This window comes from Molossus molossus, unplaced genomic scaffold (genome assembly GCF_014108415.1).
Source record: "Molossus molossus isolate mMolMol1 unplaced genomic scaffold, mMolMol1.p scaffold_m16_p_22, whole genome shotgun sequence".
Lineage (NCBI taxonomy): Eukaryota > Metazoa > Chordata > Mammalia > Chiroptera > Molossidae > Molossus > Molossus molossus.
The window spans coordinates 21,178,181-21,193,599 of record NW_023425358.1 but is presented as its reverse complement, the minus strand read 5'-3'; the positions used below and the strand labels follow the sequence as shown (position 1 = coordinate 21,193,599).

Below are 15,419 nucleotides of genomic sequence, written 5' to 3'. Positions count from 1 at the left end.
TGAGATAGAGTGGGAAGGAGAGAGAGAGAAAGAGAAACATCGATGTGAAAGGGACACATCGTGTGGTTACCACCCACATGACCCAACCAGTGCAGGGAACAAACTGCAACCGAGGTACATGCCCTTAGCGGGAACTGAACCCAGGTGTCTCTGGACTGCAGGCCAATGCTCCAACTGCTGAGCCAAACCGGCCAGGGCTGACTTTCCTTTTCAGTGGTCGCTTTGATAAACAGAGGTTCTAACAATTTTTTTTGTTTGTTTATTTTTTTTTTATCCTCACCCGAGGACATTTTCCCATTTTTTGTTCAGGTAGAGTGGGAGGGAGAGAGAGGAACAGAGAGAGAGAGAGAAACATCGATGTGAAAGGAACACATCGAGTGGCTGCCACCCGCACAACCGACCAGGGCCAGGGACAAACTGCAACCGAGGTACGCGCCCTTAGCGGGAACCGAACCCAGGTCTCTCAGGACCGCAGGTGGACGCTCTAACTGCTGAGCCAAACAGGCCAGGGTGGTTCTAACAATTTTTAAAAATTGTTTTCCATGTGGAAAAATATACATAACAAAATTTACCATTTTAGCCTTATTTTGTTTATTAATTTTTTACTCTACTCGAGGATATTTTTCCATTTATCATCATATAGAGTGGGAAGGAGGAAGGGAGAGAGGGAGAGAAAGAAAAACATCCATGTGAGAGAGACATTGATTGGCTGCCTTTCGCACGACCCCAACCAGGACCAGGGACCAAATTGCAACCGAGGTACAGGCCCTTGACTGGAATCGAACCTGCGACTCATCGGTCTGTAGGCCAATGCTCTAACCACTGAGCAAAATTGGCCAGGGCCTTTTTAACCTTTAAAAAATTTTTTTTCCATATTGTTTTAGAGAGCGAGGAAGGGAGAGGGAGAGAGAGAGACAGAAACATCAGTGAGAGAGAACATTAGTTGGCTGCCTCCTGCATGCCCCCCACTGGGGATTGGGCCCACAACCTGCGAATGTGCCCTGACTGTATATTGAACCAGCGACCTTGTGGTGTACGGGTTGATGCTCAACTGAGCCACACTGACCAGGATGCAGTAATTTTATTCTAGACCAAGTATCCTCACTTGAAGTTGTATTTTTTATCATGATGGATTTGAGTTTGTCTTTACTCCCTATTCACCTAGAGGACAGGAAGTGTGTGGAGAGATTTTGAGCTGAGTTGGACAAGGATGGTATTTAAGATCTTCCAAATAGATTCTGTTATCCTCAGGACATCTGTAGCTTCTGGCATGAGAGACATTATGACTTTTGGGAACTAGGCATCATTCTTTTTCTTTTTTTTTTTAAATTTTTTTATTTTTTCTTGATTGTTTAGAGAGACAGGAAGGGAGAGGGAGAGAGAGATGGAGACATTGATGAGAGAGAACATTGATTGGCTGCCTCCTGCATGTCCCCCATTGGGGATTTGGTCCATAACCTGGGCATGTGCCCTGACTGGGAATCAAACTGGTGACTTCTTAGTGCCTGGGGTCGACACTCAACCACTGAGCCACACTGGCCGGGCTCCTAAGTTGTCTTTTTGGAAAACCTTTTGTAGTAAAATATGAAACACAAAGTGCACAAGACACAAATGTATAGTGTAATGAGTGATAAAATGAACAGTCATGTCACCAGTACTCAGGTCTAGAAATAGAACATCACCAGCACCCCAGAAGGCTGCCCTTGTTTCTGTTTCTTTTTATATATATTCCTCTCCCTTTCTCTTAGAAATAACTAACCAGTGTCCTGGCTTTTATGGTAATCACTGTTTGGCTTTCATTTGTGTTGTTACCTGTGTGTGCATTTGTAAACAGTACTTTAGTTTTACCAGTTTTTGAATAGAATCAACTGTATATTTTTCTTTTGGTTAATCCTCCCTCGAGGATATTTTTCCCTTGATTTTTTAGATAGAGTAGAAGGGGAGGGAGGAAGAGAGGGACAGAGAGAGAGACAGACAGACAGATAGACAGAAACATTGATGTGAGAGAGACATCGATTGGTTGCCTCTGCACAAACCCCATCAGGGCTGGGGATTGAACCTGAAACCCAGGTACATGCCCTTGATTGGGAATTGAACCTGGGACCCTTTGTTGGGCTGACGCTCCAACCACTGAGCCAAACTGACTAGGGCTGTATTTATTTTCTGTTTTGATGCTTTTGCACATTCCTATGTATTGTGTGTTGATCTAGTTCATTTTTATCGCTGTTATTTTGTGCAGTATACTACATTTTGTCTATTTTATTATTGGACATTTGTGATATTTCCAGTTAGGGTAATACGAACAATGCTGCTATGCATGTTCTTAATATATTTCTTCTGATGCAGTGTCTGCATTCTAGGGTATATAGCTAGGAGCAAAATTGCCAGGTGACAGGCGTGTTCTCTCTGTTTTCTTCAACTTTAATGCCATGTTGTTTTCCAAAGTGGTTTATCAATTTCTATTCCCATTAGTAGTGAATGAGAGTTCCTGTTGCTCCACATTCTCATCAATACTTGTTTTCAGTTTCTCCCTTCTTGGCTTGATTGATACAGGTACCAATAGACAGTTTACTTTAAATATATTTAGATTATTGAGTTCTATCTCTACCTTTCTACTTTTTCCTAAGTAACACTTAATCTTTATATTTCTCTCCTCTCACTTCATCTTTAGATATTCAAGAATCTATAGAACTTGGTAGACTGCATAGTTCAGATTCTCTCTTGGGGAATTTTAATACTGTTACATGTTTATGACAGTTCAGATTTCCATTTAAGCTTTTAAAAACTTAAGACTTATATTTTACCCTAGACATTTTAGGCAGTGTGATAAGATCAGAGTTGCATTGGGGAAAGAGGCACTTTAAATATTATTTAAACATATTTATAATTTATAAATTATTAATTATTACTAAACAAATTATAAATTATTAATTATTACTAAACAATGTTACATGAAAGTAAACATTTGTCTTGGGAAAATATACATGGAGCCAAAAGGGAAGTAATCTGGGAAAAAACCTTTCTCTTGATATTAGAGTAGGGATAAACAACTGTGTGTATTACACACACACACACACACACACACACACTCTCTCTCTCTAAGATTAATAAAACAAATTTAACTTTTTTATTTGGACAAGGAATATGACCACACACAGGATGAAAATTAATATGGATACTCTAGGGTAGTGGTTCTCAACCTGTGGGTTGCAACCCCCTTAGGGGTTGAACGACCCTTTCACAGGGGTTGCCTAAGACATAAATTACAGTTATGAAATAACAATGAAAATAATTTTATGGTTGGGGGTCACCACAAAATGAGGAACTCTATTAAAGGGTTGTGGCATTAGGAAGGTTGAGAACCACTGCTCTAGGGAAACAAAAAGGTAGATTGTTTTCTTTAGATGATATAAAGTGACAATTGTTGAGGAACAAGTTTGTTAGGATTTTTAGCTAGTGTGACCAAGACAGAATACTAGATTAGGAGTAAAATTGTTGAATATTAGCTAGCTGATTAATTACTTTTTTTCTGGTAAAACTTTATTTGCAGTACATCTATATTAACTCTTTATCACAGAACATAAAAATTAGCTTTAATTGCTATTTTCAATGTATATATTTCTGATTTAAGGTTTTCTCATTTTGGAAGTGTTTACTTTTATCTTTGTTAAATAGATTTTATTTCATTCATCAGTACAATGGATTATAAATTGTGCTTATTGCTGAAATCACTGTTTTTGATTTATAATAAAAGCAGATTTCATAAATCAAAGTAATTACAAGATCCATGTTAATTTATTTCTGGAAATGAATTATTTAAGAAAATATTTATTACTTTCAATATTCATAAAATAATGTTTTGTTTATTTTTCTTTGAAGTTATAGTTTTTTGAGTACAATAAGTCCTCAGCATCGTTGATAGGTTTTGCGGCTTTAAGTGAAACAACACAAAATCATTTTACCACAGTCTAGTTAATATAAGTAAAAATTGGGTTTCTGTGGCATCTCATCAATGTTTTAAGGAAGTAACATTGAATAAAACACTGTTGTCTGATTTCTAACACTAGTGTGAAAAAATATGGTATAGTTTGTATTACAGTGTTATGAAAAATTTATTCAAATTACTATTTTTTATTTCATTTTTTATCCTCACCTGAGGACATTTTTTGATATTTTGTTCAGATAGAGTTGGAGGGAGGGAGGGAAGAAGGGGAGGAGAGAGAGAGAGAGAGAGAGAGAGAGAGAAACATTGACGTGAAAAGGACACATCGGGTGGTTGCCCACCCTATGACCCAACCAGGGCCGGGGACAAACTGCAACTGAGGTATGTGCCCTTAGTGGGAACCGAACCCAGGTCTGTCTGGACCACAGGCCAATGCTCTAACCGCTGAGCCAAACCGGCCAGGGCTATTCAAAGTATTTTTATCAAGAAATCTATAAAGTGAAAATCTTTAAAAACTGAATTTTGTCTACATATGCAATATCTAATTAGGAGTATCCTGTTGCAGTTGATACAAGAAATAGTAAATGGAATGATTTGTGTTTAAGTTAACAGTAGTACCATAATTCCATCTCCTTGGTTGTTTCAAAAACCCTAATATGCACTATTGACTTATTAAGGAATTCAGACTGAATATGTGAATTCATCTACTTTTGTTATTCAGGACTTTTCGTTGCTGTTGACAGAAACTGAATAAGAGCTTAAACAAAAAAAGTACATGAGGGAAGCTTTATTGGCAGAATACTGGAACAGCTCATATAACTGAAGAACTGTGGCAGGCAGCTTTGGGACCTTGAGGACTGGAAGTGGGGTTGCAGTGTCTCAAGTATTCTACCTTTGCATCTCTCTGGGCATTGGTGTGATTCTCTCTGGCTTCTCCTGGCTCATGACTGCATAGTCCAAAGTCTCTTCTTCCTCTTAATGTCTCAGTAATACTTTCCGTGGTATCCCTAGGCCAAAAGAAATAGCCAACAGTTCCATTTATTAAGTGGTTAGATCTAAACAAATTAAGTATTTCTTAACAACTTAGGTATTCGAAAAATTGATACATATAATTTGAAAGAAAACATTTAATTTCAGGATGTATGCCTGATGGATACTGAAGAAATTCTCAAACCTTGGAATCAGATGAGACATTCCACTCCTGTTACTATTCCACATTGAGTTTTACATGGTGCTTTGTTTTTATCATAACAACTGCTAAAACCCCTGCTTCTTTACGAAGTGATGTCATTGAAAGGAAAGGTTTGTGAGCTAATGTTAAAATTATGAATGATCTCAGTCATTTGTGTGGTCTACTAATGCCAGTTTACTGTGTTTTCCTCAAAAACTTAAAACAGTCCTATATTGCCCCTGTGAATTCATTGTGGTATTCCCTAGGTAATAGTTTGTGTTTTGGCCAACCTGGGTTTATTTATCCATTCTTATGCTTAGAAGGGCATAATATTCCATTGCCTGGATATATCAGTTTACCTGTTTTCAGTTGTTTAAAAATTATAAACGGCATAAATTAACACCTTGTATATGTGTGATTATTTCTATATCATAGTCTTGTAAGTCTTGCCTAACATTTAAACTTGAAAAAACATTTTGTTTATGGATTTGAAAGCATGATATTTTGTACTTTTAAAATTATCTGGGTGCCCTGGCTGGTTTGGCTCAGTGGTTAGAGTGTCAGCCTGTGGACTGAAGGATCACATGTTTAATTCCTGGTCAAGGGTATGTACCTGGGTTGCAGGTTTGATCCCTGGCTCTGGTTAGGGTCGTGTGGGAGGCAACCAATGGATATGTCTCTTTCACATTGATGTTTCTTTGTCTCTTTCCTCCCTCCCTCTCACTCTTATTTTAAAATCAATGGAAAAATATCCTTGGGTGAGGAATAAAAAAAATTTTTTTTTATCTGGGTAATTGAAGATTAAAGACCTAAACCTAAGTGCTAGAACTATAAAACTCTTGGAAGAAAACATAGGGGGAAAGTTTCATGACATTACATTTGGCAGTGATTTCTTGGGTGTGACATCAAAAGCACAGGCAACAACAACAAAAAAGATAAGTGAATTGTAGTAAAATAAAAAAATTTGCATTAGAATATACATACTATCGAGAGTGAAAAGGCTACCCAAAGAATTGTAGAAAATATTTGCCAATCATATATCTGAAGAAGTATTTATATCCAGAATATATAAAGAATCACAACTCAAAACCTTTGAACAACCCAATCAAAAAATGGGCAAAGGACTTGAATAGACATTTCTTTAAAGAAATTATAGAGATGGCCAGTAAGCACATGAAAAGATACTTAGCATCACTAGTCATTAGGGAAATGCACATCAAAACTATATCGCCCTGGCCGGTTTGGCTCAGCGGTTAGAGCGTCGGCCTGCGGTCCGGAGAGACCCGGGTTCGGTTCCCGCTAAGGGCACGTACTTCGGTTGCAGTTTGTCCCCGGCCCTGGTTGGTCATGCGGGTGGCAACCACTCGATGTGTCCCTTCACATCGATGTTTCTCTCTCTCTGTCTCTTCCTCTCTCTCCCTCCCACTCTATCTGAACAAAAAATGGAAAAATGTCCTCGGGTGAGGATAAAAAAAAAAAACTATATCACTTCACACCTACAGGATGGCTATTAACAGAAAAGTGGAAAAAGAATTGATGAAGCTGTTGAGAAATTAGAACCCTGGTGGTTTCTGTAAAACGTTGTCGTTTCTGTGGAAAAACATTGTGGTGGTTCCTCAAAAAATTAAACATATAATTACAATATGATCCAGCAGTTCCACTCCCAGGTATCTACCCAACAGAAGTGAAATCAGGGATTCTAATGGATATTTGTACACCAGTATTTATAGCAGCACGATTTACAGTAGCCAAAGGGTAGAAATAACCTTAAAATTAACAAGTGAAGGTATAAAAAAATGTGGTATATACATACAATGGAATATTCAGCCTTAAAAAGGTTTTTGAGATGATGTAAAAGTTCTGGAAATGGGTTAATGACGGTAATTGCACAACAGTGTGAATGTACCTAGAGTCCATTAAATTGTACACTTAAAATGGTTAAAATTGTAAATATTATGTATTTTTTACCACAGTAAAAATGAAGAACTGAAAAAAAAAAGCACTTTAGATATGTACAATTTGTTATACTTCAGTTATACCTTAAAAATGTTTTATTGATTTTAGAGAGAAAGGAAGGGAGAGGGAGAGGGGGAGAGAGAGAGAGAGAGAGAGAGAGAGAGAGAGAGACATCTATGAGAGAGAACATTGATTGGCTGCATCCTGCACACCCCCACTGGGGATTTGGCCCACAACCCAGGCATGTGCCCTGACCGGGAATAGAACCGGTGACCTCTAGGTACGTGGGTCGACGCTCAACCACTGAGCCATACCGGCCAGGCATTAAAAATGTTTTAAAAATCTTGAGTTAATCCAAAAAATAATTGAAGACTTTTAAGGTGATAAAATAATAAATTGCATAGCTTTGAAAGACAGTTTGTCGTACAAAGTAATATCTTATGATGGGAACAGGTATGGAAACAGGCGAGCATTGGATGTATTTTAACTCTAGGAAAGCTTTTGATTATCTCTGGTGGTACCTTAATTCGTAAGGGATGAAAATAGGTTTTATTGATAAATGGTGCAAAACAGATTAGAGGTTTATATTCATTGTTACTGGCGTTTTGCTGTCAGATGAGTGAACGATACATGGTTTTATGAAGGGGTTAGAATTGGACTCTGTAATGTTAACAGTGATATAGATGATGAAATAGGGGGTATGTTCTTTAAGTTCATAGATAACTTGCCAGCCTCTTGGAGGGTAAAATTAAGTTCAGAATTATCTTGACAAGTGAGAAGACATTATAAAGAATAAATGTTTTTAGGAACAAGTATCAAGTAGTATATACTCGAGACAATGGATAATAAAACACTGATGGAAATCTCTAGTTTTGTGGGAGAATGAAAGTTAATAAAGCCTATACTGTTCTTTGAGAAATAAAAAAGGATATGTAGTATATAAGAAATACATTCTCAATATTACAAGGGCTCCTTACTTGGGTTCTCTATGAATTGTATAGTTAGCATTACATTTTACTATATTAGCAAGCTTGATTTAATGGAGAGGCAGTATGGCATAGATGGGTACAATGTAAACTGGAGCCAGAGTGTCTGGATTTGAATTCTGTCTTCTCTGCTTAGCTGATATAACCTGGGGAAAGTTACTTCTTGGTATCTGTTTTTTCAACTGTAAATGGAAACAATGATGGTTACTACCTTAAAGAATCAATTAAGAGTTAATACACATATGAACTTAATTTTTTAATCCTCACCGAGGATGTTTTTATTGATTTTAGAGGGGAGAGGGAGGGAAACATTGTGAGAGAGAAACATAGATTGGTTCCCTCTTGTACATGCCTCAGCTGGAAATTGAACCTGCAACCTTTCAGTGTTAGGGGACAGCACTCCAACCATCTGAGCCACCCAGCCAGTGCACATGTAATACTTTTTTTTAATCCTCACCTGAGGACATTTTTTCCCATTTTTTTTTGTTCAGATAGAGTGGGAGGGAGAGAGAGAGAGAAACATCAACGTGAAAGGGACACATCGAGTGGCTGCCACCCACACGACCGACCAGGGCCGGGGACAAGCTGCAACTGAGGTACGCGCCCTTACGGGGACCCGAACCCTGGTCTCTCTGGACCACATGCCAACGCTCCAGGGCTACGTGTAATACTTTGAAAACTGCCTCGTGTATAGGGAAGTCTTCAGTAAGTTAAACTGCTATTGAAACAAACTTAACAGCTGGTCACAATTCACTCATTAATATGAGGTTATACTTGTATTGGTTGTTTTCTGTCCCTTTTCTTGCTATGACTTTTGAAAATTTTTATTTTTAAAAAATATGTTGGTCTTGTTTTTTCTGGGTAACGTGCCATACTTTCTGATGCTGTTAGCTGTTCATGTGAATACAGTACTATTCAGGTTTCTTGCTAATTATCAGAAAGCATTAAATGTATATGACTGGCAGTGGTAGAGCATCGGCCCATGGACAAATGATTCCCAGGTTTGATTCCAGCCAAGGGCACTTACCTCGGTTGTGGTTTGTCCACGGCCCTGGTCTGGGTCGTGCGGGAGGCAACCAGTCAGTGTGTCTCTCTCACATCGATATTTCTCCCTCCCTCCCTCCCTCCCTCCCTCCCTCCCTCCCTCCCTCTGTCCCTCCCTCCCTCTCTCTCTACCTGAAGATAAATAGAAAAATATCCTCGGATGAGGATAAAAATAAATACATAAATGTATATGACTGAAAAATTATCTTGGCTTCATGTTGGAAGAAACTAGTTTATAGTCTCACCTATTTGTGAACCTATCTGCTCTTCCTTTGTCAATTCAAAAAAGGTTGAGAAAAGGACACAAGGAATCCAGTTTTGGTGGTAGAAGCAAAATTATTACACAAAGAATAGAACATATTTAGGATGTTTTAGGAATGGCTTGATGGTAAGGCCTCAGAGAGATCAAAGAGGAAGATTAAGACCACCTTCCTCTTGTCACTGTTATATTCCTAATCCTTGTTTTGAAGCAGTATTTTTATATTTACAGAAACCACCGTTATTTTATGTGTAAGTGGTATATTAATAGTTCATTATTGATATTACAGTTGTTACCTTAATGTTATAATGTGTACTTGCAAAAATGCAGTAAAAGTTTAGTGGCTTGGAATACTAGAAGAGCTCTGGGGATCTGGTTGGTAGAGAAAAGGCCAGTTTGGGTATAGGAAATAATATAATGGCAAAGAATTTGGAATGAACATAGAATGTCCTAGAGGGGAAGAATAAGATCCTCATTTGGGGGAGACTTTATTGTTGAGAGGGTGGGAAGGTGTTTGTTTTAAGGAGACCTTGTTGAGAGAGGGGGAAGGTCCTCGTTGTGAGGAGACCTTGTTGAGAGGGATGCACTAGATTTTGACAAGTACTATGATAGTGCCCTAAAGAGTTAACTGAGAATGTGTAGAGAATAAGTCAGTGTTGCTTGGCTCACTCAAGTGATTTCTTCTTACTTAGCCTCAAATACCTATGACTAAAATTTTTGCTTCATTAAAATCACATATTACTTTTTAATTTTGGACTTTGAAAGTTTATAATGAGTAGTGAAAACTTATAAATTTTTCAGTCCTAAGGATTTTTTTGGGGGGTATGAAGAAAGGCACATAGAGATGTTGCATTTATGGTAAGAACTACAATATAGAGGTTTTAAGTAGACATGGGTATGCTTGAAACATTTATTCAATGGATGGGTAATAGAAAGCCCTAGTTAATTTCTCATATTTACCTAAATTATGTTTATTTAATCCAGAAAGTAGTTATTGAGCATGTTCTTCATCTTCATTAGAATTAGTATTTATTGAACATCTATTTGAAGACAGTAGTACAATAAGTATGTGTTCTAATGTTATCTCCATTTTACAGATGAGGAAACTGAGTGAACTTCCTAAAGTGATCCAAGTAAGCTTGGAACCACAGTTCACATAGAAAACAGTCTGATTCCAGAACCTGTACTCTTACATAATAATCTCTATTGTAATGTCTCTCATTAACATATAGTGTAAGGCCCTTGGGTTCAAATCTTGAGAAGAAAAATGACCTATCTAGAATATCATAATCTGTCTACTAGGACAGATAGAAATGTAAATAATTATAATGAGATGTAGTAGGTGTTATCAAATAAAGCTATATTGAAAGTGCACAGTGAATTCTTCAGGGAAACTTTCATAATGAAAGTAGTTTCAAGGCGCCCTGGCTGTTTTGGCTCAGTGGTTGGAGCGTCAGCCTGTGGACCAGAGTCCCAGGTTCAGTTTCTGCTAGGGGCACGTACCAAAAAAAAAAAAAAAAAAAAAAAAGGAAGAAAGTAGTTTCAAGGCAAGAATTGAAGGATACGTAGAATTTATCCAAATGAATAAACTGGTATGAGTAAATCAGGCAAAGGTAATAGCAGTAACGAAAGCGGATACATAAAAAAATTAAAAGCAGCCTCAAGTTGTTTATTATGGATATGATTTTTTTTTTTTTAATCCTCATCTGAGGACTTTTTTTCTTTGATATTTTGTTCAGATATAGTGGGAGGGAGAGAGAGAGAAACATCGACATGAAAGGGACACATTGAGTGGTTGCCACCCACACGACCCAACCAGGGCCAGGACAAACTGCAACCGAAGTACTGTACATGCCCTTAGCGGGAACCGAACCCGGGTCTCTGCAGACTGCAGGCCAACGCTCTAACCGCTGAGCCAAACCGGCCAGGGCTGGATATGATTTTTTTGAGCAGGGATGTTTTAGTGAAACTTCTGTTGATGGAATGGGATATGCCAGGTGATGCTAAAAGAGGAATTGACCAGAATTAGTTCTGCTGTAAGTTTAGTTATAACTGGTTGCTTTGTTTCTTAGGTAATCGAAGTCTAAATAAATTTAATTCAACATGTTTGAAAACTAGTTTGCAAGACACTGGTAGCATGGAATTTAGAGAGGGAAATTGAGTATTTCAAAGAAAGCTGTGGGAATTGGCATCAGATTTTGTTACTGGAAATGGAGTCAAATGGTTTCTAGCTTTGAAAAATCTAGGCAGACCAAGATTCCCAGTATAGTAGTATTAGAAAAGAAGATATGGTTAAGGGGATAGGGGAGGGAGGCCAGTTATTCTGTTTAGGATATGTAGAGTTTGAGGGTGCTATACTGACAGTCCAGAGGAGATCTGGTACTCTGATACTGTGAGTACCAGTCAGAGTTGGGGAAGAAGAAGCTCTCTGATGGTAGCAGAAACCTTGACGATACAAGCTTAATCATTTGTGTGGGGGAAAGACTGGATACTGTTGCATGTGGCCCTGGTTAGGCATGCTTATGAGTGGTTTCAGACTTATAATGGATTGGTATTACGAAGAAAAATGAGAGAATAAAGAGGCCCGAGGAAAGACGGTTATGTAGCAATTTCTATATATGAAGGATTTGTATTAGGGAATAGTGTGATACTGCCCAAATCTCTCATTAACATATTACCTGCATGATTTTTTTTGCAGTATCTGTACACCTTATGTGAATACATCTTAAAATCAATAGCATGTTATAGTTGAAAAGTTTTTTTTCTTTTTTAGTGGTGTGTAAATTTAATGGTATGTCTTGAGTTTGATGGCATTTCAGAGTCAAAATGCAGATATATTTTTTCCATTTATCTTCAGATAGAGTTGGGGGGCGGGTGGAGAGGGGGAGAGAGAGAGCGAGAGAGAGAGAGAAACAGACAGAGAGAGAGAGAGAGACAGACAGAGAGAGAGAGAAAGACTGGTTGTCTCCCACATGACCCGGGGACTGAACTGCAACCAACGTACGTGCCCTTGACCGGGATAGAACCTGTGATGCTTCAGTCTGCGGGCCAACGCTCTAACCGTTGAGCAAAACCAACCAGGACTGGAGATTGTTTTTATTCCTTTAAGGCAGGGTCCAAAAGCAAAGCATATTAGAATAAGCAGTGTAAATTTGTAGGTGTCAAAATGACATTGGTATATTGAATTTTGCTTAATTATTTAGTTGCCCTTTAACATTTCTTTTAAAAGAAAATTTACATTTTTGTTCTTTGATACCTATTTCATTATTTTTGTTTTTCTATTTAGTACATAAGAAATAGAAGTTCATAATTTAAACCTTATTACAAAATTTTGAGAAGCTATTGTAAAACTGCTCTTCATAGGGATTGGTCATTTGGGTATTTTGTCTAAGAAAATGCAATTAAAATTCTATTCTTTGATCAGTATGAGGCAGATACAGAGTCTGCAATCTCATGTTAAGAAAGAATCGTATGAGCCTGGCCAGTGTGGCTCAGTGGTTGAGCGTCGACACATGCACCAAGAGGTCACTGGTTCGATTCCCGATCAGGGCACATGCCCAGGTTGTGGGCCAAACCCTCAGTGGGGGGCATGTAGGAGGTGGCCAGTCGATGTTCTCTCTCATCGGTGTTTCTATCGCTCCCTCTCCCTTCCTCTCTCTCTAAAATCAATTGAAAAAAATTAAAAAAGAATCATATGATATGTTCAGAGGGGCAGAAGTCATTACAAGATTCTCTCCCTCTCTTTCACTCTTTGTCTTGTCTCTTTCTTCATTTAACCTATGGGGGTGCAGGGGTAACCTCTTCAACAGAGGTTAACTGAGAGCAGGTAGCAGGACATTAATCCTTGTGCAGAAATTTGCTTTCTGTTAATTTCCCTAAAGTAGACCTTAGAACTAGTCAAAGAAACAAAAGTCAGGAAACATTTTTCCTATGCTGGAGCTATTCTTTCTGATCTTTCCATAGCGATTATAAATACTGAATTACCTCTGGTACTTCGATAAAATGATCTTGCTTGGGTTTTATTTATTTAAAATATATTTATTGATTGATTTGAGAGCGAGAAAGAGAGATTGATTTCTTGTTCCACTTATTTATTTATTCATTGGTTGCTTCTTGTATGTGCCCTGACCAGGAACAAACCTTCAATGTTGGCATATGGGGACCACGCTGTAACCAACTGAGCTACAAGGCCAAGTCCTTGATTGGCTTTAATTCTATTAATTTCTAGTGATTTGAATGTCTGGATTTTCTATCTTTTCTTTATATAAACAAGATTTAAGTATTTCTTCTGTTAAATTGTGCTTTTTTCTTTTTTGGGAAATAGGGAACATTTCTTCATTTATGGTGGTGAACCTAAATGCTGCCTTATAAAATTAGATTTTAAATTCTTAATTTCAGTAGTGTAATAATGCCTTCCTTGTGATTTGTTATTTTTATGGAGAACATGGAGGTTGAAAATACCTTTACAAATTACTCATAGGAATTTCTTACAATTCTATTAATGATTTAATATACCTGAGTTAGTAGTATGAACTGAATGTGTTCAGTATAGAAGTGATTATAAAGAGCAAGAACAGCTCTGGCCAGCTTGGCTCAGTAGTTAGAGCATTGGCCTGCGGACCAGAGTCCCGGGCACATACCTCGGATGCCATTTGTCCCTGCCCCAGTTGGGTCGTGTGGGTGGCAACCAGTCAGTGTGTCTCTCTCACATCAATGTTTCTCTCTCTCTCTCTCTCTCTCTCTCTCTCTCTCTCTCTCTCTCTCTCTCTCTCTCTTCCTCCCTCTCTCTCCCTCCTGCTCTATCTGAAGATAAAGGCAAGAAAAAAGAGCAAGAACACAAAAAAGTTTTACATTCTTTTTATTTCTTTTTCTTTTTAATCCTCACCCAAGGATATTGTTTTCATTTTTATTTTTAGATAGAGTGGAGGAGAGAGAGAGAAAAACATCAACATGAGAGAGAGAACATCAATTGGTTGTCTCCTGCATGACCCCGACCAGGGCTGGGGACTGAACTGCAGGTACTTGCCCTTGACTGGAATCGAACCTGTGATTCTTTGGTCCAAGGACCGATGCTTTATCGCTGAGCCAAACCGGCCAGGGCACATTCTTTCTTAAAATTATTTAATATTTTCCCTTTTTAGCAGATTATATGTGATCTTTAGTTTTAATCTTTCAGGTCACCACCAGAAATGTTTTCATCAAGACATCATGTACGATTTATGCTTCTCCCCTTTGTGTAAGGATTAAGTTCCAAAGGAAAATCCTTGTAAAATAAGTGATTTTATTTCATTAAAAATAAATTATTATTTCTTTTAATCCTCACCTGAGGATATTTTTTCACTTATCTCAGATAGAGTGGGAGGGATGGAGGGGAGGAAGGAGGAAGGGAAGGAGAGAGGGAGGGAGGGAGGGGTGGAGAGAGAGAGAAAGAGAAAGAAACATTGATGTGAGCGTGACACATCTACTGGTTGCCTCCTGCACAGCCCGACCAGAGCCAGGGACAAACTTCAGCTGATGTCCGTGCCCTTGATCGGAATTGAACCTGTGACTCTTTGGTCCAAGGGCCAATGCTCTACTGCTGAGCCAAACTGGCCAGGGCAAAATAAGTGATTTTAAAAGGTACAGATCACATTTGCTAGAGTTGCTTTCATCACGCGATCTCTTCTGAGAACATGGTTAGGGCTTCCATTTGCTTACAGTAAGATGCATTTGTAGTGCAACCAAATCTTAATATATAAAAATGCTAGATCATAATTATAGTACTTTGCTTTTGACTTCTCACATTTTGGGTCAGTATTTCAACCACTTAACTGAAGACAAATGATGATCTTAAATATTAATCACCAACGACTATTTGATATTCTATTGCAGAACCTCCTTTGAGGGATGTATTCAGAATTTCTACACTAAAAAAATTGTTTATCTCTATCTCCCAACCTCCAAAAGAATGAACCACTAATGTAGTTACAGAATTACTAAGATTGCTCTTTGGTCATTATCTATTGAAATCGAGATGTAACTTACTAAAGTGAACATTGTAAGTATTGCTGGTTCAAGAGA

The 15,419-nt window shown here is 38.1% G+C and overlaps 1 protein-coding gene across 20 annotated transcripts in view; it reads left to right on the top strand.

The window, feature by feature from the left end:
- The window catches only part of MTMR3 (myotubularin related protein 3), a 160,979-nt gene that overhangs the window by 58,851 nt on the left and 86,709 nt on the right, over positions 1–15,419 (top strand). For 5 of the 20 annotated variants that reach the window (XM_036276200.1, XM_036276203.1, XM_036276195.1 and 2 more), the window contains exons 1-2: positions 4,671–4,826; positions 5,081–5,245. The exons of 3 other annotated variants lie outside the window; for them this stretch is intronic. The gene's annotated coding sequence lies outside the window, so the exon portion shown is untranslated. Of the gene's footprint in view, positions 1–4,668; positions 4,827–5,080; positions 5,246–14,521; positions 14,596–15,290; positions 15,397–15,419 lie in introns of those variants that run through there. 12 more of the 20 variants (XM_036276213.1, XM_036276209.1, XM_036276211.1 and 9 more) reach the window with 7 other exon arrangements.